General features: G+C 41.6%; 1 long non-coding RNA gene across 5 annotated transcripts in view; it reads right to left on the reverse strand.

Annotated features, from left to right (window-relative positions):
* The window catches only part of LOC129038156 (uncharacterized), a 40,750-nt gene that overhangs the window by 19,368 nt on the left and 2,586 nt on the right, over positions 1-18,796 (reverse strand). For 3 of the 5 annotated variants that reach the window (XR_008503090.2, XR_010126665.1, XR_008503091.2), the window contains exon 2: positions 8,777-8,990. The exons of the other annotated variants lie outside the window; for them this stretch is intronic. This is a non-coding gene — a long non-coding RNA (uncharacterized LOC129038156). The remainder of the gene's footprint in view (positions 1-8,776; positions 8,991-18,796) is intronic. 5 annotated transcript variants of the gene reach the window in all.

Raw genomic sequence — 18,796 nt, forward strand, 5'->3', positions numbered from 1 at the left:
GGTTCAAGTGATTCTCCTGTCTTAGCCTCCTGAGTAGCTGGAATTATAGGCGCCCCCACCACGCCCGGCTAATTTTGTATTTTTAGTAGAGACGGGGTTTCACCATGTTGGCCAGGCTGGTTTTGAACTCCTGACCTCAGGTGATCTGCCCACCTTGGCTTCCCAAAGTGCTGGGATTTCAGGTGTGAGCCACTGTGCCCGGCCGCAATAAGTTTTTAATTACCAGAGTCAGTGGTTCCTATCATTGATTGAGCTTACTGATTGGACAATGAGAGGGTCATATGTGGCTGTCTTTGGCCATCACATTAAGGTGACACTTGAACATGACATGAGGTCTGCATTCTCTACAATCAACTGGATCTGTCCCACTGCTTCCCACCAGGAGCAGAAGCATGCTTGTGCCAGTTCCTAAACATCATCATTTCATTTTCAGCCCACAGCCCTCCCCTTCTCAGATTTCTCACCATCTAAGGCAGCAATCCTCAAATGCTAGCATGCACAAGGATCTAAGGCACTTGCCGAAAATGTAGATTCCTGCACCAACCCCAGAGAACCAGAAGCAATCCCTCTAGGGTAGAGCTTGAGAATTTGCTTTGAAAAAAGATCTCACATGTTTTTGGATAACCCTTAAAGATGGTCCTAGAACAGCGCTTCTGGAAATTTTAATATGTAAGCAAATTAAGAGCAGCTTGTTAAAATGCAGACCTTTAAAAACTTGGTGCGGGCCTGAAATTCTGCACTCATATGTTCTCCCAGAGAAGCTGAAGCTGCTGGTCCTTTTGGCCACACTTTGAGTCACCAGAATCCAAAGGATTTCCGGCCTGTATCTGGGCCCAAGAGAGCAAAAGTGTCACAAATACACACAGTTTTAACCTTCCCTGATTCTCTGTGGAGTAGAATCTCCCTTAACTCCAGTCAGACAGGTCCCCATGGATAACGGGGTACTGCTCTGCCTTGTGTCCTCAGTTTCCCTCTATGGAACTCTGTTCTGATCTCAAGCTTCCACTAGACCTGCTATTAGAAGTGCTGAACACTGATTTTCTGTGAGTATAAAGTAGTTGAAAGAAAAAAGAAATATATGTAAGGCTGTAGAGTTTCCATCTGTAGACATCAAGAAATGAGTATGAACTGTTAGGCATTCCCCAAGATTGTTGTTCAAAGATCCTCCCAAGTTTGAGACCTCAAATTCTTTCAGGTGATATTCATATCATTTACTCTTTTTTTTTTTTTTTAAAACTTAAGACAGTGAGTTGCAGCAAGTTTTCTCCTGAAAGAATTGCAAAGATGAACCGTGGCCTCTTTCTATATTCATAATTTTTGTCTTAGGGTTAAAAAGACTCCCCCAAGGACAGAAAATTGTACCTAATGATACAGCCTAGAGCGCATGCTGTTCCTTTTGTCTACAGTACCTTCTACCTCTGGCTCAAATGCACTCTGGTCACTAATGCACCTCCAGTTCTCACAGCTTAGTAAATTATGGCGTAGTGATCACGTCTATGTCCCTACTTCCCCAACCAAATTTTCTGAGCTATGCCAGGGTGAGGATCCGGCCCTTTTCATCTTGTAATTCCCAAAAGTCTGTGGTGGACTGCAGAGATGACCATTAAATGAAAGAATCACTTGTACTGGTTGAAACAATACCAATAAATACCTTAGGCTCTGTGGTGAACACAGATCAGTTAATAAATGTTGGGCAATCTTCCAGTCTCTCAGTGTCCCACGGGATATTTGTTCCCCCATAGGGAGCACAGCTAGAGGTCCTTTACCTACCCTGCAGGGACACTGATTTGCATGGGGACGCCTGGTGCAAGGCCTCTGCTGGGTATGAGCAGCAGTACAAGCCTTTGAAGGCTGTGTGCCGTTCAGAACTTGGAGCTGGTTGGGGGCCTCCAATGCCCTGTGCTGACAAGCTGGCCTGGGGCTTCTCCTTGCTAGAGTCTTCTCTGTGTCTCAAGGTGTGCACATCTCTTCCTGGGCACACAGGCAATGGGCTAGACAAGCATCTCTCTCCTCTAAGGCCTGTCACCAAGCATTCCTTCCAGGGGGTGAGGTTTGGAAATTCCCACTTAATATAGCCCACCTTCTGTCATTTGATATTTTCTAACACTGGAGTGGTGGTTCCCAATCTCTTCACCATCAACGAGGCTTAATTTCTTCCCTCTCTATTTTAATACGGTTTTAACTACCAAACAGAATCCTCTAAGTGATCATTTGTTTTCTTATACTGTTCATCGGAGAGATGTTTAACATCAGCATGAAGATGACAAAGTTACATCATTTGTTATTCAATACTGGAAAATACATCTCACCCCATATTGAGATCCTAGTCTGGGCTAGCTGAGTTATGGGGGCTGCTAAAACTCTAGTAATAGGAACAGCTGTCTGCCTTCCATTCTCCTGCTATGGCAGACACTTCTTTCCCTTAGAATCAGACCCCCGAGATACACGATTCATAACCTTATGGCTAGAAAAAAGAGGACATGATCATTCTACAGGTCTCTTGCTCCCTTGAATTACCTCTCCTGGGCCCATTAAGAACAGGCACATGAAGAAAGAAACCCAGGGTTGTGCCACAATCACACAAAAATCTGTCCACAGATAACACTTCAAGGAGGTAGGGCCTGCCCACCTGAGTCACCGTTGTCTACATAATGCAACCTACCCACCCTGTTTTGCGTTTAGCTATTCAAGACTTTTGTAACCAGTCCATGTGGTATGGGTTCTGTTTTCCCAGTTGTACCCTGACTGAATCACTAGGTATCATGTCAGAGGAGTGGGACCTACTTAACCTCTTTTCCCTGGTGTCCTGGAGCCCAGGGGCTCCTATGTGGCAATGGGACCAGATACCTTTCCTCAACTAGGATATAGCGGTCCAAATTTCCATAATATCTATAGATTGATTTCTTTAAAACTTATTTGTTGTCAAAACACAAATACCCTGGGCTTAGGAAGAAATTAATACTTATCAAGACTATGTCAAATAAAAACAACTACCACTAACTGAAACCACTTAGTTATCAGATATACTATACATATTACTCCATGTAATCCTCCCAACAAAATGATGTCATCTAAGAGATGAGAAACTGGGGCCCAGACCAGTGAAGCCCCATGGCATAAGTCACACAGACAGGAAATGGTAAAACAAAAATTCACACCTAAGTCTTCCTGGGCTTTGCCATAACACACACTGGCTTCTTCACTGTGGATATTGCCTGACAGAATGAGACTCAAGTAATTACAAGGATTCATCAGAAGGGAAAAGCTGACATGACCAGAACTAGAACACAGCCCAGGGAATGCAAGTCTGGGTAGATCATGGTACTCGAAGCCCAAGGATCATTTGAAAGAGGTTCAAAAAAATAAAAAGAGGAGCAAAATGCACAAGTGAAATGGAGGTGAAACTTAACTATAGCTTAATTTTTACTTCAAAGACTGCTCAGCTCATTTTGGGAATGTGAGGGGAATTAAGAAGATTCTGGATAGGTTTGTAGGAGAGGCAAGGTGTGTGGGGTATATGTGGGGACAAAGGGAGCAATCGTATCCTAGACTGTATCCAATAATTTTCTGGGACAAAAGACAGCAAATGCAGATGTGGGGAAGTAGTAGCTTGAGTGGTATCAGGTGCCAAAAAGAAGACCAAGCGAAAAACCTCTGATGACCACGGGGATAGTGTAAATTGAGTAGCAAGAGGAAGGAAGACTGCAGAAGTTCAAGAATGATGAGAACTGAGGAAACGAAGATAAACACAGAGATAAACACAGACAACTTCACTTCAGCAAAAGAGAAGATGGTGTTACACAGATAAGCAGGATCAAGAAATTGCTTTTTTGTTGTTGCTGTTGTTTGTTTTTTTTTTGATTCGGAGTCTCACTCTGTCGCCAGGTTGGAGTGCAGTGGCGTGATCTCGGTTCACTGCAATCCCCGACTCCCTGGTTCAAGTTTCCTGCCTCAGCCTCCCGAGTAGCTGGGATTACATGCACGTGCCACCATGCCTGGCTAATTTTTGTATTTTTAGTAGAGATGGGGTTTTGCCACGTTGGCTAGGATGGTCTCAATCTCCTGACCTCGTGATCTGCCCACCTCAGCCTCCCAAAGTGCTGGGATTACAGGCATGAGCTACTGCACCCGGCCTGTCTTTTTTTTTTTAATGGCGTCTAGCTCTATTGCTCAGGCTGGAGTGCAGCGGTGTGATCTCGGCTCACTGCAATCTCTGCCTCCCAGGTTCAAGCAATTCTCCTGCCTCAGCCTCCTGAGTAGCTGAGACTACAGGTATATACACCACCGCATCGGCTAATTTTTGTATTTTTAGTAGAGATGGGTGTTTCGCCATGTTGGCCAGGCTTGTATCGAACTCCTGACCTCAGGTGATCCACCCGCCTTGGCTTCCCAAAGTGCTGGGATTACAGACATGAGCCATCGTGCCAGGCCAAGAAATGGCTTTTAAAAATGCTGATTTGAAAGCAAAAGAGAAGGAAGTCGAGGAGAGATTTATGATTTTAAGAAAAAAGAGGAATATGAAAATATCCAACTTTAAAAGAGTTATGATCAAGACTATAGTTGGTGTGGAACAGGCTATTTTCCTAGAGAAATATTTTGGAATCATTTGTGCTCAGCTTCCTGTAACAAGAGATCATGTTGGTCTTGATCACCCTATATCCATGGGAACTAGCACAGTGTCTAACACAGAACCTTAATAAAACTTGTTTTTTATGGATTCTTTCAATATTTGGAAAGTGAACGCTTAATGGGTATCTTCAATGCTCCACGCCCTTCCTCTATTGCAGAGATAGGGTAATTTCCATGAGGAGTTTGTAAAGATCTGGGTTTCTGAAGAAGGTGCTGTCTCAGGTCAACAAAACAGAAGGATCAACTTTGCTCTTTTCACCAGCCAAAGGGCATATTCTAGAAAGATGGTTTTAAACCTTCTCTTCCTGCATTTGTAAGTGCGCAAAGATGCCATGCCTTTATTTCTCTAGAACTGGTTTTTCTTCCTCACAAGTCTCTCATCCATAACCTTAGTCCAGCCCAATGGACAAGACCATGAGGAACCTCAAACACCCTTCCAAAAAGATTTAGATTTTACTCAAGAGGTGAAGGGGAATCATTAAAGATGGCTAAGTAGGGGAATACTATAGTCAGAGATTTTTGTTAGAAATATCACTGAGGAGGCCATACAGGGGAAAGACTGGGAGTGTGGCAAGAGAGTGAGACCAAATGCTCAGATAAAGGTAGGGAGGCAATTGTTATAGTCCAGAATTGAAATAGGACAGTGGAAGTGGAAATGGAGGGAGGGGACAACAAAGACATGTTTAGAGATATCAGAAATTGACCATTAAAATAGGCATACAGGAAGGGAAAATGTATCTCATTAATTAAGAAAGCAACGGCATACTGGATACCAACAGTAAATAGCATGGGCATGGTGGTGCATGCCTATAGTCCTAGCGACTTGGGAGGCTGAGGCATTAGAATTATTTGAACGCAGGAGGCGGTGGAGGTTGCAGTGAGCCGAGAATTCGCCACTGCACCACTGCATTCAAGTCTGGGCAACAGAACAAGGCTCTGTCTCAAAAAAAAAAAAAAGAATAGAAAATCGAACTCTGTCACCATCACCTGGGTAGTTCCCTCCATTCTCCTATGACTTCCAATAAGTCATTAGCAGATCACCTATCATCTCTTTAATTTCTTCAAAAACAAATAAAATCTCGAACTTGCATTTGGGAAACTGAGAAACTTTCAGGAAACACAGAAACACATCTTCAGGACCTTGGACAGCAGAAAAGGATCTCCTCCCCCACCCCCCCGCCCCGCCTCCCCACAACACAGCACACCCACGCCAGCAAGACTGCTGAGGAAATGTGACATCTTAACATGCTGATGAGGGAAAGGATGAATAAAGGGCCATATAGTCATCAATGGAGAGTGTTCAGGGGAGGTATGAAGACTCAGGCTACAACAGTCAAGAGGAGCCCTGGGCCCTACAGAATGCCTAGTCCGACTTCCTAATACTCTGAGCCAGAGAAGGACATTCTCTACACCTACATTACAACTTCCCTCTTCAGACATTGATTTTTAAAAGAATATATAGAATAGAATATTGATATTGAGACTTTTTCAAATTCCTTGGGGAAAAATGCATAAAAATATAACTTGCAGTTCACGGATCTAGAAATAGCCTTACAAATGATAAAGAAAATTTCACAAAGGTAAAATATCTCATCAAGGTAGAGTAACACAAGAGCTGTTGACCCAGGATTAGTCCTTGGACACCCTGACTTCTGTGCAGTGTTTTTCTCTTTATAGTTGGTAAGTGGCTAAAGATCTGGATTCTTCTTCTAGCTCTGCCATATGCCAGATGTGTGACCTTTGGCAAATTACTCAATCATGCTGAGCCTGGGGTTCCTTCTTTGAACTGAGCCCCCACCCCCACCCCACGTGTCAGGCACTGTTAGGGAATGAAAAACAAAATCAATCTCCATGCTAAAGTAGCTCTCCAGTATAGCACAGTTCAGATATGAAAATATCAATAATCCAACAATACTAGTTAAACATATAAAAGTAGTACAGAGAAAAACATTAATAACCTGACGTTTAGAGCAAGATTAGGAGGGCTTCACAATATAAGCAAAGGGAAATCCAGGAAGAAGAAACAGTAAAAGCATCAAGCGGTGCAACAGGGCATTAGATTTAGGAAACCATCAATAATTTAGTTTTGATGGATGGCAATCGTGGTGGGGAGAGACATGGGGTAATGAAACCTATCATATACTGATGTTGTGGAAGTCCAATGAGTCACAATAGATAATCATTAGCTACTATCATGCCAACAGCTATCCCTATGAGAAAAAAATTCCTTAATTTAACATTTATAGAAAACCTCTGTTTGCTCCCTATACTAGGGGCAGCTCCTTTTGGTCCCTTCCTGAAGAAATAGAGCCAGTTTGAGAAACAGGAAAATCAAGTTCTGTACTTTCCTAGCCTATGAAACACCAGTCAAGAGGTGAAAGTGCTTCCTCTATCAATATCCTGATTCTTCCACTGAAATGTCACTTAGTGCAGCACATCTTTTACTTGTGTGACTTGCAAACAAGGCTTTGCCTAAAGACCAGGGTATGCAAGGGATCACCTCTGGGACGATCTCATGGCATTGAGCACTCAAGCAAGGCGGTAACATAAGAGTCAGACTTGATAAAAGTCCATTTCCCAAGACCACTTGACAATAAGGGCACAGAAAAGTGATCTGAGGAATAATCTTCATGCTATTACCATTTTCAACCTCTTGTACTTAATACTAATTTTCTTAGCTTCCTATAATTAGATACATACATATGAGCTAGTAGCAGCCACAGTCCTACAATCTGACTAGTTCATGCCCAACTGCATGCCTGCATCAGGGACATCTGGCTATTGTAGTGTCATGGAAACTCTCCTCTCTGGTGAAGAGTATCTAGAGACACCCATGAATTTTAATATCTATACCCTGTACTGGTTTGAACAGTGTCCCCCAAACTCATGTCCACCCAGAACCTCAAAATGTAATCTTATTTGGAAATAGGGTCTTTGAAGATATAATCAAGTTAAGATGAGGTCATACTGAATTAAGGGTGGACCCTTAATTCCATGACTAGTTTCCTTGTAAGAGGGAAACTTGGATGCAGAGAGACACACCCATAGAGAATGTGATGTGATGATGGAGGGAGAGATTGTAGTGACGAGTCTACCAGCCAAAGAATGCCAAAGATTGCCGGCAAACGCCAAAAGCTAGGAGAGAGGCATGAAACAGATGCTCCCTCAGACCCTCCAGGAGGAACCAACCTGGCTGACACTTGGATTTCAGACTTCTGGCCTCCAGAATTTTGAGCGAATAAATTTCTGTTGTTTTAAACCACCCAGTTTTTGGCAGCTTGTTAAAGCAGCCCTAGGAAATAAATGCATACCACCACCACTCCATCTATTTTCCTTCTATGTGCCCAACTTTTTTTTATCTTCTCAGAGGATGGTTATAAACCCTAGTTATTGTATCAACACACGGGAAGGGACACTGAGCAGAACAGCAGGAGAATGAACAATTAGTATCAGATTAGCAACTTCACAGGTAAGGTAAAGGGCATGGGAATTTACTTCTGAAGGCTCTATAATATGAGACTCTTTAAAAACCCTGTGGTGTTTTTATATACATTTACAAGTTCTGTGATATGCTTCCTTTGCAAAAGGCAAAGCCTAATTCCCCTCCCTTTGAGTGTGGTCAGTGCTCGATGACTTGCTTCTAACAAACAGAAGTGACAGATGTGACTTCTGAAATTAGGTCATGAAAAACACTGTAGCTTTCTCCCTGCTCTCGCTCTTAAATCACTTGCTCTGGGGGATGCTAGCAGCCATGCCATGAAGACCCTCTAAAAGGAGATTTATGTGACAGGAAACACACTTTCTGCCTCAGGCACACCCCGCACACCCTGCCAGGCACATGAGTGAGCCACCCTGGAAGAGGATCCTCCAGCCCTGCTCACACTTTCAGAACTGCAGCCCCAGCTGATATCGACTGGAACCACATTAGACTCTGAGCCAGAGCCACTCAGCTATGCCATTTCCAGATTCCTAACCACGCAAACTGTCAGACAATACAAGTTTATTGTTTTCAACCATTAATCTTTGGAGAAAAACAGGGCAATAGGTAATTAACGTAAGAATCTTTAACACAGTCTTCAAGTCCTAGTAAGCACTCTTCCTGCCTACAAGACACCCGCTATGTGATTTCTTCCTGCCTCTAACATACCTCTGGAACAAGTGCAATTCCAAATCCCTTAACCCAAGCTAGAGCATAGAATTCACAGGACCGCTGCCTTTGTCCTCTTCCAGCTCAGAGACTGATGTCTATATCATGAATGCGCTAAGAAAGGGAGAATCACGAGTGGAATCCAGTATCAGTAGCTGGGAGCAAAGGACACTTGCAGTAAGGGTCCTCGGGTTTTTCACTGCGAGACTTTTACCTGTCAAAAAAATTAAAATAGAGAAGAAAATTCAATCATTTAAAACAAACATTCATTGAGTACATTCAGTGGCAAGCATAGTACCAGACAGCAGGCATAAAAATGGTCCCTGCTTAGAAATTCACAGGAATGACAAATAGGTTTTGTAACAGAAGCTACTGCTGTACCATTTATATTCCCTTAGACCAAGATCTAGCTACAGAATTTGTGAATCCCTGTGCAAAACAAAAACGTGGGGTCCCTTGTTCAAGAATTTCAAGAGGACAGCAGCAGACCAGTAAACCAATTCCATAGGTATATGTCAATGAAGCTAGCCCTGCCTCAGGCGTTCACCTCTGTGTGAAGGCTACTAACTGCTCTTTCAGTAAGCTTTTTTCTGGCTGATTTGGATGCTTAATTTGCACCAAGGGAAAGCTTAATATCCCTGAAAGCAGCATTCAACCAACAGCAAAATGGCAGTTGGTAGATAAATGCTCCAGCTTCTTCCCCCCTTGGATGGTATAACTGAGAACTATTCTAGTGTTGAGTTTTCCGGTGGGATTGAGATGCTAGTGTCCACAGTGTAACTGCGAGATTTCTTAAGATCACCTCTAAAATAAACTACTTATACTCACATTCTTATCTCATAGTCTGCTTCTTGGTAAATCCAAACCATGACATCTTTCATCTTTCAAGCCAACTCTAACTTGGAATACAGTAAAATGAAAAAAATCTAAAGCTGCATCTCATTCAACAGGAATGAATGTAATATAGTAACGTTGGCCCTCACCATGGCAAGGAAAGTGGTGGCTCTTTAAATCTGAATGGTGAAAGACCTTGTGTTTGGACTTTGAGACAAAAAGCTGTTAATGAAGGCTGTTAAGCAGCAGTTACAGGGTCTTGTTTTAGAGCTACTTCTTTCCGTAATGTACAAGTGGATCAAAGTGTGGCAGGACTGAAGGTAGGAAAACCAATTAGGAAATGAGAAACTCGCAACTGGTAAACAGGACAGGATATCTACCTGGATGACTACCCACATCGACCAAAATGGAGAAAGCACACTAAGTTGTCAAGAATAAATCAATCTGTGTCGCCTAAGTGGCCACAAGTACTGGGATCACCTACCCATTGAGCCCCTGAATTTAACTAGCAAGGAGTGGGAAATGACGAAGGCCAAGGGGCCTATGATGAGCACTGGGAACTGATGGCTCTTTTTGATACTAAGACCAAATTAGGAACACGAAGACACTGACAATGCTGCCGCATCCACCACTGATTTTCACCACGGAGTACTTAGCAAAATCAAAACAAGAACTTGTATCCTAAAGATGATATCACATGGGCCTACTGAACACTAAATCTTACGACTTTTTAGGAATTTAGAGATGATCACTCCATGAGACACTGAAATGGTGTCTAGCTTGGCAAAGTAGAAGTCTGTTTCTCTGACATGTGATGGTCTTGTTGTAGGTAGTCTTGGACTAAAATGCTGTCAGCAACATAGACTTCCTCAGTGTTCCTGCTCTGGAACTCCCAAGGCAGTGGTTCCCAAACTCTGCTGCACACTGGAATCACTTGTTTTTTTTAAACAATGATGTCTGGCTTCCACCCTGAGACATTCTCATTTGATTGGTACACATGGTGTGACCTGGGAACCGGGATTTTTAAAAGTTCCCCAGGTAATTCTAATGTGCAGCAAAGTTTGGAGATGACTACCCTAAGGAACTGGGCCTACTACAGGGTCTGAGAGGGCTTACTGCCATACCTGCATTGCACTCCAAACAGTGGGACAAAGCAAGGGGCATGAACCAGAAGCTGCACACACCATCTCTGCTCACCCTCACTGGCCAGTCACATGGCCATACCTGGTTGCATGAGATGCTGAAAAATGTAACTTTTATTCAGCCAGCCATGTGCCCAGCTAAAATTTTTTATTCAGGAAGAAGAGGAAGACAGGTATTGGAAGATAACCAGCAATCTCTCCCACCCCCACGCTTGTCTTTTTCAAACAGAAGCAGCCCAATCTGGCAAAAGTACCGATCCTTAGATTTGGAGACAAAACTCAACAACGGGCTTCTCTGACTTTTGTCAGACATCTTACACATCACATGTAGATAGAGCCAGAGACTGTAATGAATCATTGTCAGCGGTCGGAAGATACAAGCTTGGAGATATGCATCAGAATGACTACCCATGCAAATTCTTGAATTTTCACCTGAGTGAGGTGTTGGAGGAATAAATTGTTCTATGGGACAAAATCAGATGCAATATCAAAATTCCATGTACCCACTCTAGTTGACTGAATACAGTGAAGCATTTCCAGCACAACAATATAGGAAAACTTCAAATTAAGGGGTATTTTCTAAATACCACTAAATACATCATCTTTGGCCTGAAACTATCTTGTTAAGCTACTTGTTGAGACTCTTCACTCTAGATTTGCTTGGTGCTGCCTTTGCATTCAAATCCTGTTTTCCAGAAGAAATACAGACACTATCCAATTGTAATTTCATCACCATGCATCTTGAATGCTGCAGTTAGCCTAAATGAAGTAAAATATACTAATCATGAGTGACAGTGATTTTTTTAATCGTAAAACGTATTATCAAGCTATTTATAAATAACTTTCACATTACAAATATGGCATTAACTAAACCACTGCTTTACAGAAAATCACTTAATGACACTCTAGTATTATATATTGTTTACAGATTAAAAACTTAAGTTTAAAAAGGTAATTTGTTTGAAGTCACATAACTAGTAAATTACTAGTTATAACTTAAGAGTAAATTGAATTAAGTTATAACTAGTAAAGGACTAAACTTCTAGACTTGAACTTCTGATGGTCTGACTTCAAAAATCTCTTATTTTTAAAATTATAGCATGGAGAACCTTGTATATCATGATATAGCTATATTACTTTGCAGGGTTTTTATGTCTAAATTATTTTCTCCTCCTGTTCCACTTCCACCCTCCCATTCACTCTCTTCTCTCCTAGTAGACAAAGTCCTTACCTGTCTGCCAGTCCCCTACCCCATGCATGCAATTACCTCATGGAAGGACGGAAGGCGGGCAGGGAAGAGGGTACCTCCTAGCCAACACACCTCTGCAGAGCCCAGGCCCTTTCAGGCACCCCAGTCACAGCCACACCAAGCTTCTAGCTACTGCTCAGCACACACTTAACACCTGGTTTCCCTGTACTTCTCATTTGTAATTTTGGTTTTTAGTCTAGTTCAGACATTCCTTCAATTCACATTAAGCATCCATTTCCTCTCTGATATTCTTGTCTCTGGTCCCTTTTTTGTCTTATCCATTTGGACATCTATTCCTAAGCAAAACATTCTAAATTCTATTTTCATTATCTTACTCCTTAGCCCAGATCACCAGAAGCTCCCTACTATCAATACAAATTGGAAACTCTCTGGTGTGATTATGAGGAGACGATTCAGTATTTTCTTTGACACTATTAAACAACATTGAGTTTGCCTAATGTCAGTACTAAAGGCCAGGTTGTAAAATAGTAAAACCTGCAGTGGTCTCTAAGGCAACTAGCTGTTTATTATAGTAGTTGGGGAAAGGAAGATTTAAAAAATCTTCTAAGGAACTTTATTATAGATCTGTTTACTTAAGTAAAGCATATACAGGAAGATGTAGGAATCATAATAAATGCTTATGAAGCAAAACTAAATGCACCTGTACTACTACATCCAGATTCACATACAAAGGACAAAGAGCTTATACCCAGACTGTATGTGTCTGTTTTCGCACTGCTATAAAGAAATACCTGAGACTGGGTAGTTCAGTTTATAAAGAGGTTTAATTGGCTCACGGTTCTGCAGCCTGTACAGGACGCACAGTGGCTTCTGCTTCTGAGGAGGCCTCAGGAAATTTACAATCATGGCCGAAGATGAACAGAAAACAGACACATCTTAAATGACAAGAGTAGGAGCAAGAGAGAGAGCGGGGAGGTGCTATACATTTAAACAACCAGATCTCACAAGAACTCACTATCACAAGAACAGCATCCGGGGGAAATCCACCCCCAAGATTCAGTCACCTCCCACCAGGCCCCACTTCCAACATTGGGGATTTTCATTCGACATGAGATTTGGGAAGGGACACAAATCCATATCACAGACTGTATAAAGAACCCCTCCAATCCAGGCGTAGTGGCTCATGCCTGTAATCCCAGGGCTCTGGGAGGGCTCTAGTGGGAAGAGTGTTTGAGGCCAGGAGTTTGAGACCAGCCTGGGCAACACAGTAAGACTCTGTCTCTACAACAGAAAGAAAAAAAAAAGGAACTCCTCCAGGTATGGGGGATGCTGGATGTAGAGTCAAGGGTGATTATTCCCCAGCTTTAAGATTTAATGTCTGCCCTCTTAGGCTTTGGACTTGCTTGGGGCTTGTTAACACTTTCTTTTGGCCTACTTTTCCCTTTTCAAATGGGAATGTCTATCCTATGCCCGTCCTGCCGTTGTACCTTAGAAGTAGATAACTTGTTTTGATTTCACAGATGGAACTTTGGACTTCTGAGTTGATGCTGAAACAAGTTAGGACCCTGGGGATATGGGGATTAAATAAATGTAGTTGTATGTGAGAAGAACATAGGTTTGGGGGACCACAGGCAGAATGCAATGGTTTGAATGTTTGTCCCCTCCAAAACTCATGTTGAAACTTAACCTTCAATGTGGCAGTATTGACAGGTGGGGCCTTTAAGAGATGTTCATGGATTAATGGGTTATCATGAGAGTTAGACCAGCGGCTTTATAAGAGGAAAAGAGACTTCAGCTAGCAAGGTCTGCTCCTTTGCCACGTGATGCCCCATACCACCTCAGGATTCTGCAGAGTTCCCATGAGTAAGGAGGCTCTGACCAGATGCATCCCCTTGACCTTGGACTTCCCAGCCTCCAGAACTGTCAGAAATGAATTTTTTTTTTTCTAAAAAATAAACAAAAAACTCCTTCATAAGAAAAAGACTGATGACTCAATGGAAAAATGTGAGCAGAACAGATGTTTCAGAATAGAGAATACCAAATGGCTTATAAACATAGGACAATATATACTATCTCATTTGTAATCATGGAAAATACTCAGTAAAAATGGCCAAAATTCAAAAGTCTGAAAATACCAAGTATTGAGAGAATGTGAAGCAAGGAGGACTCTGCACTGCTTGGTGGAGCTGCTGTGAGCTGATACTAGGGAGAATGAATGGATCTGGGAACAGAGATTAACATGTAAATAGTTCTCTTTGACAGTGAAAGGGTCTGTTCAGGTGTGAGTACATTCTGGGTCTTACAAGGGAGGGCAAGAAAAAACAGTTCTCTTTGGTGGGTGTAGATCTTAGGCAGATAAAGAAACTTCAATTTATTTGAGAGAGGAGGTAGGGGATGGGGAGGTCACAGAGAACTTTGGGTTTCTTCAGTTTACTATGCCACAGCACCATATTTTTGGGTATGAGCTCTGAGCCCCACAATGGCCATAAGCACTTAACCATAGACCTAGTGATGTATGTATAAAATATACACTAGATTCCAAAGACTTAGTATACAAAAGAACATAAAATATCTTATTTGTAATTGTTTAAAACTGATTACATGTTAGAATGATAATATTTTAAATATAATGGGTTAGGTTGGTAAAATAAAATATATTATTAAAGTTAATTTTACCTGTTTCTCTTTACCTTTTTTAATGCAGCTATAATTAGAAAACCTCAAATCATATAAGCGGCTTGCATTATATTTCCTTTTTTGAGACAGAGTCTTGCTGTCACCCAGTTTGGAGTACAGTCGTGCGATCTGGGCTTATTGCAACCTCTGCCTCCTGGGTTCAAGCGATTCTCCTGCCTCAGCCTCCCAAGTAGCTGGAATGAATTACAGGCATGAGCCACCAGGCCTGGCTAATTTTTTGGTATTTTTAGTAGAGATGAGGTTTTGCCATGTTGGCCAGGCTGGTCTCAAACCCCTGACCTCAAGTGATCAACCTACCTTGGCCTCCCAAAGTACTGGCATTACAGATGTGAGCCACCGCACCTGGCTCGCTTCCATTATATTTCTATTGGACTGCTCTGGAGAAAAACTAAGATTCTCCTTTTATATGATATTTTAAAAAAATATTTAAATGTAAGGAATAAAAAATATTGTTAAGAAACCAAAGAAAGCAAATTAGAATCTGGAGGTCAGGATGGATTTCTTAATGAGGACAGGTAGGGGTGTGTGTGTATGTGTGCGTTTGCATACATGGACACACAGATAGGGCAAGCACACATGCATGTGTGCATATGTATGCAGACTGATAATCCAACAGGAAAATGGGCAAAGGATAGAACTAAAAATGCACAGAAAAACAATCTGAATGGCAAACAGTAACATAATCAAAACTACTAAAGGAAGAGAAAACATAATTAAAAGTAACTAAGACTTCTCTTTATTGGCTGGGAAAAAAATAAAAACATAAATAATATGTATCTTTGCTGGGCAAGTGGGAAGGCAGCAGGATCATACATTGTTGTAAGGAAATGTAAAGGTTAACAGCTTACTGAGAAAGCAATATGGCAACATCCATCAAATTAGAAACATGCCATATCCTTCAACCCAGAAACCTTTCTCACAAAAATCTACCAGCACATGACATGTGTTCAGAAAATTATTATTGTAATACTGTGTAGCAGAAAAAAAGAGGAAACTAAGTATCAATAGGAAATGAAGTAAATGCCTATCTACTGACAAAAGGTTAAAAACATTACCTGCAAAACAAGATCTGTTATGGAATTATTAAGGATTATAAATAAAAATATTAGCAAATTTTTAAAAATATGAAAATATCAGGAATGGCACCACTGTAGGAAAACAGACTACAGTAGTTCCCTCTTATTCTTGGGAGATATGTTCCAAGATCCCCAGTGGATGTCTGAAACCACTGATAGTACTGAACCCGATTGCTGTTAATAGGAAGTTTTTTTTTTGGTGATGTTTCCCACCCACAATTTTAATAACTTTTCTATCTTAACTAAGTGCTTAACATGCACTGTGGCTGCAACTTTTCCATTTTGAAGTGTGACAGCAAAACTAGCAAAAATTTATTTTTCCTTCTTTATAATTTCAGGGATAGAAGATTTGTTCTGACCATGGATCTTAGCAAACTCAGCATTTAAAAAACTTCCTTATTAAATCAAGAACTTTTACCTTTTCACTTAAAAGCAGCACTTTATGGCTTCTCTTTTGTGTATCCAAGTTGCCACCATTAGTAATCCTGCACTTTGGGGCCATTGTCATGTAAAATAAGGGTTCCATAAATATAAGCACTGTGATACTTAGGCAGTAAAATTGATAACCAAGAAGGCTATTAAGTGACTAATAGGCAGGCTGCATATACAGTGTGGATACTGGGCAAAGGGATGATGCAAATCCTGGGGGGGATGGAGTGGTATGGCATGAGATTTCATCATGTTCATCAGAATGGTGCAGCACCCAATTTAAAACAGGAATTGTTTAGGTGCCAATTTAAAACTTAGGAATTATTTCTGATATTTTCCACTTAAAATATGCAGATTGTGGTTGCCAAGAGTAATGAAACCTTGAGAAATGAAACCGAGGATAAGGGGAGGACTACTGTATTTCATGATATGCTGGTGTGGATAAAAATAGGTGCAACCTTACTGAGGTTGACCATGAGGTTGATCACCTGTTGACCATTGAATAGGCCCCACAGACAAAAGCTCCTTATCTGAGGAATTTTGAAGGGAACAAAGACCACCTGGTGACCACCAAACGGGCCAGATGGAGGTGAAACTCCTTTTCTGGGAATTCAGAAGTAATTAAACTTTCCTAGTATCTAAAGTCTGGTTCCAGGCCTCTTTCAACTTTTACAAGCAACTAAAATTTCTATACATCTCTGAAATGCCATGCCGAAACTAATTTTACTATCCTAAGCTCCTGCCTTAAGGTCCATAAATACCTCTAAAGAAAAATCCATGGCAGCACACTCAGTCCTCTTGCTGAGGCACCCCACTGCACTCTTCTGCAGTGTTCTGTTACCGCCTAAGGGGTTCACCTTGCCCCTGCCTAGACAGAGTCAATTCATTGAGACAGGGGAATTGTGACAGAGAAAGAGTCATTCACGCAGAACCAGCTGTGTGGGAGATCAGTCTCCCCAAGCACGGGGGAGCAGAGTTTTAAAAGATAACTTGGTGGGTGGCGGGGAAGCCAGTGAGCCAGGAGTGCTGATTGGTCAGTGATGAAATCGTAGGGAATCAAAACCGTCTTCCTGCACTGAGTCAGTTCCTGGATGGGGGCCACATGATCAGATGAGCCACTTTGGGCAGCCAAGGTGAGTGGATCACAGGAGGTCGGGAATTGGAGACCAGCCTGGCCAACATTATGAAACCCTGTCTCTACTAAAAATACACACACACACACACACACACACACACACACACACACACAAAAATAGCCAGGCATGGTGGCAGGTGCCTGTAACCCCAAGCTACTTGAGAGGCTGAGACAGGAGAATCACTTGAACCCGGGAGGCAGAGGTTGCAGTGAGCCGAGATCGTGCCATTTGCACTCCAGCCTGGGCGACAAGAGCAAGACTTCATCTCCCAAAAAAAAAAAAAAAGAGCCAGTTTATTGATGTGGGTAGTGCCAGCTGACCCATCAAGTACAGGGTCTGCAAAATACCTCAAGCACTGATCACAGGAGCGGTTTAGGGAGGGTCAGAATTTTGTAGCCTCCAGCTGCATGACTCCTAAACCAAAAATTCTAATCCTGTGGCTAATGTTAGTCTAGTCCTCAGACAAGAAGAAAGTCTGCTTTGGGAAAGGGCTGTTACCCTCTTTGTTTATAAACTAAGTTTCTCCCAAAGTTAGTTCAGCCTACGCCCAGGAATGAACAAGAACAGCTTGGAGCTTAGAAGCAAGATGGAGTCGGTTACGTTAGATCTCTTTCACTGTCTCAGTCATCATTTTGCAAAGGCTGTTTCAGTTCTTCCTTTCTAATAAACTTTCCTTTTTTCAAACCTATATTGTTTGTAGGTATGGTAAATTCATTTTACCAACCTGCGAGTTGACCACTTCCCGGTGCCAGGGCTCTGACACCTTGCCAGGCACTTACAGAAAGATAATTGGAAGAATCTAATAGAATTTTAAATTTCCGTGCCTTCCAACCCAGCAGCCAAACTTCCAGGAATTTATCCTACTAATATAATGGCACGACGATCTAAAGAGATATGTACAAGGATGTTCTCGACAGCCTTTATTTAATAAGACGTGGAAAGAACCTTAAATGTCTACTCAAAATTGTTGAATAAATCACGTCTACAAAATGAATAACGCAGACTTGAAAAAGAGTGAGGTAGCTCTATGTCACCAAACTGGAACAATAAAAGATAGCCACTATAAAGTATAAAAAGCAAGCTGAAGACTGTCTCTATGTTTGAAATTTTTCATAATAAAAAATGAAAAAAAATGGAGGGGGATTAGATATATTGCCTTTTCATGAGTAAGAATCTCACAAGTCTTGGACAATTAAACCCCGCCTTCATCCCTCCCATCTCATCATATCTGACCTCAACCAGTTTCCTACCTACACTGCTTATATGCCCATTTGCTCTATATGACTCAGTCATTTCAAGATTGCTTCTGTTTTCCCTTATTGATATAAAAATATTAAAAATGTATATTTAAAATTTGTTTAATTACATCCTATTATTACAGTTCATTTTTTGCATATTCCTGTGTTGAAAATCCTTTCGTATAAATCAACATCAAAACTCGGTGTTATTCCACTTTTCTTGAACTGTAATCCTTTTTAAACAAAGGATATACCTTT

Source organism: Pongo pygmaeus, chromosome 5 (assembly GCF_028885625.2).
Source record: "Pongo pygmaeus isolate AG05252 chromosome 5, NHGRI_mPonPyg2-v2.0_pri, whole genome shotgun sequence".
Taxonomy (NCBI): Eukaryota; Metazoa; Chordata; class Mammalia; order Primates; family Hominidae; genus Pongo; species Pongo pygmaeus.